At 33.5% G+C, this 3384-nt stretch overlaps 1 non-coding gene across 1 annotated transcript; it reads left to right on the forward strand.

Moving 5' to 3' along the window:
• Nucleotides 1-256: 256 nt before the first annotated feature.
• LOC126017070 (U6 spliceosomal RNA) lies at nucleotides 257-364 on the forward strand. The gene has a single exon (XR_007498746.1). It is a non-coding gene; the product is annotated as a U6 spliceosomal RNA (small nuclear RNA).
• The last annotated feature ends 3020 nt before the right edge of the window (nucleotides 365-3384 follow it).

Here is a 3384-nt window from a genome sequence, read left to right on the forward strand (position 1 = left end):
TGACAATAGAATCCATACCCAATCTACAACAATACCCAATCTACAAGGGGGGAACAGTTGCACTAGCACTACAAAGGCAAAGGAGGGGTGTGGGATGCATGCTGGGAACAGGGGTGAAGGGAGGACCACACTGGTGGTGAGAATGCCCCTCATTCATTGTCACTATGTGCGTCAAATATTACTGTGAAAGAATTGTAATTCACTTTGACCACAATAAAAATTAAGAAAAGAATATATATATATATAATTATTTATGGTGCTCACTTCCGGCAGCACATATACTAAAATTGGAAAGAAACAGAGAAGATTATCATGGCCCCTGGGCGAGGATGACATGCAAATTTGTGAATTGGTCCATATTTAAAAAATAATTATTTATCATAATTATATCCAGAGACAATAAAAATGAGGGTAGAAGGAAGTCTATTGTATGAGGCTTGTCACAAATAGTGGGAGGTAAGAAGGAGATAAATTAGGGCAGATAAAGGATCACTATGACAATGGTAAGAAGGAGATAAATTAGAGCAGATAAGATATCACTATGACAATAGTTGGAAATGATTACTCTGGATAAGATCTGGGTGCTGAAAGGAGATAAAGTATGTGCAGGATACCCCATAAATAACAGTGTTGCAAATCACAACGGCTATATCCCAAAAGAGAAGAAAGACTGACAGAACGCAGGCAGGCAGACAGAGACAGAGAAGAAAAAGGTCTGCCCCAGAGGCAGGCATTTTAGAGGGGAAAGGGAAGGGTAGAATGGAAATTGGGGACAATGGTTGAAAAAAATGTGCTAGTGAAGAGAATTTTACATTGCACGAATGAAACAAAATCATGCACAACTTTGCAAATATGTATCATATGATGATTCAATTAAATAATGAATTAATTAAAAGTTAACACATGGGACCAGAGAGATAGCATGGAGGTAAGGCATTTGCCTTGCATTCAGAAGAATGGTGGTTCGAATCCTGGTGTCCCATATGGTCCCCAGAGCCTGCCAGAAAGGATTTCTGACCCTAGAGCCAGGAGTAACCACTGAGCGGTGCTGGGTGTGACCCCAAAATACACCCCCCACACAAAAAAATTAACACATATGTAAAGTTGAAAGAATATAGAATAATTTTACTGAATATTTTAAGGATAAATATAATATAATCTATTTTGTGCTTGCAAACAGGGTAGATATAGAGAGTAGGTGGGAAATTGGGGGCATTGTGAAAGGAAGGTGACACTGATAGCGGGATTATATATGTGAAACAATTTAATTATGAACAACGTTTTAAATCACAGTTTTTAATAAAATCTTGTAGAAAAAATAAAATAATTAAAATGAAATAAAAGTACCATTAGAATTCTTATTATAAATATATTTAGGCTACAATAAAAATGTGCTTTTCTATGCAATGACAGGTATTTATACGAGTATATATAAGGGCCTATATCTAAATGAACATAATTTGTTTGTATAATAATTGACAACGAATGCTAGAAAAAAACACAATTTTGAAGTTTGAGGCAAATATTACAAATAAAGATAATTGTGTAAGATTTAATTAAAATTGAAGGACAGATCTAAATCATATGGTGATAGTGATTAATATTAATTTTAGTATGAAATCTGCAAATATGTAAGTATTAAAAAAGGCTTAAAGTACAGCAAGAATTAGTATAGTGTTGAAAGAAATAAAACTTTGAATTGTCTGAAATTTGAGTGAGCTTTTATAAATCCAAGCTTTAAGCAGTTATATCTTGGAAACAGATGTAATCAGTTAATTATTTTCTGAAAATAGTGACAACCAAATTGAGATAGGAAGGGTGCATAAGTGTTATTAAAATGAAATTACTCTTTAGTCTAACACTTACACTTTTGGTAAATAGCATTCTCTGTTCTTTTCAGGCTTATCTCCAAACAGTCATCTTTATGAACCTGCTGTTCTATCAATATTGATTTATTCTTTCCCCTTTAAAAATGAGTTTCTATGTCCTACATCCACCTACATTTAATTTGCCATTATAATGAGGATATTAATAAATCATTCACTGAGATTTTTTGATGTTAGTCATGTATTCACATATTTACTAATAATTTCTCACTTAATAGAAAAAATGGAATTACTATATTCCTTTATAAAGCAGCAATTTCTAATACTGTTTATAAATATGAACATATGAGTTTTGTCAATATTTATATTAGAAATGACCAACGAAGTTATGTAGTATAGCAAATTTAATAAATCTGAGTTTAGTGAAATGGAGCTATGCAAAATGTTCTTATTTTCTATATGTCATCTGTCATGTCGGATTTCTTTTTTCGCATTTACAGAGAAAGTCACTATTTAATTGATAGTCCATTAAATAGATTTTTAACAATTTTCCGTTTTTATAACCTCTCCTAGCTAATTTTTATAAGTATCTATAGTCATTAAATTTGTAGGGTCTAGGGGCTGGAGCGACAGCACAATGGTAGGGTGTTTGCCTTGAAAGTTGCTGACCCAGGACTGACCTGGGTTCAATTCCCAGAGTCCCATAAGATCCTCCGAGCCTACCAGGTGCAATTCCTGAGGGCAGAACCAGGAGTAACTCCTGAGCGTCACCAGGTGTGTGTCCCCCCCCCATTTATTTTAAGCTCTTGATAAAATTATTTAAAAATCTTCTTTGAGAGCTAATGTTTAAGTCAAACTATCTGACTTTTTTTTTTGTTTATTTTTGTGCCACACCCAGTGGCGTTCAAGGGTCACCCCTGGCTCTGGGCTTAGAAATAGCTCCTGGCAGGCTCTGGGAGATCATATGAGATGCCGGGAATCAAACCTGGGTCTGTCCTGGGTTGCATGCATGTAAGGCAAATCCCTTTCACTGTGCTATCTCTTGGGCCCACTGTCTGAATATTTTAATCTATTTCTATTATTTACTTTTACAGCTTTATGTTTTTCTCATTTTTGTTGTTGTTAAATAAATAAAAAATGTACTTATATTTATCCCAGGTCAATACCTGAATACATATACATTGTAAGCAATAATGTGGGACACAAGGAGACATTTTATAGCACCAAGAATGATTTATTTTTCTGTTTAATTATAATTGAAACCAATATACCTAAACTAATTAGCATGAAAATTATTTATCTAAATTCTACATTTGGGACCAATGAGTTTTTAGATTGCCTTTTGTCTTAATGTGTCTCAAAAAAAGTCTAGGTTGCTTTCCTTAGACTCTATTTTCATATTTACTAAAGTGAAACTTTTCTGTTCAGCTTTATGATGTTACAAAATATTGAATTGTAGTCTAGAAATGACAACTTTCAGTTCAAGTTATGAAAATAATGTAATTCTGCTGTTTTCAACAACATGAATGAATGTATTATGTATGAAATAAGTCAGATG

Source organism: Suncus etruscus, chromosome 8, assembly GCF_024139225.1.
Source record: "Suncus etruscus isolate mSunEtr1 chromosome 8, mSunEtr1.pri.cur, whole genome shotgun sequence".
Classification (NCBI taxonomy): domain Eukaryota; kingdom Metazoa; phylum Chordata; class Mammalia; order Eulipotyphla; family Soricidae; genus Suncus; species Suncus etruscus.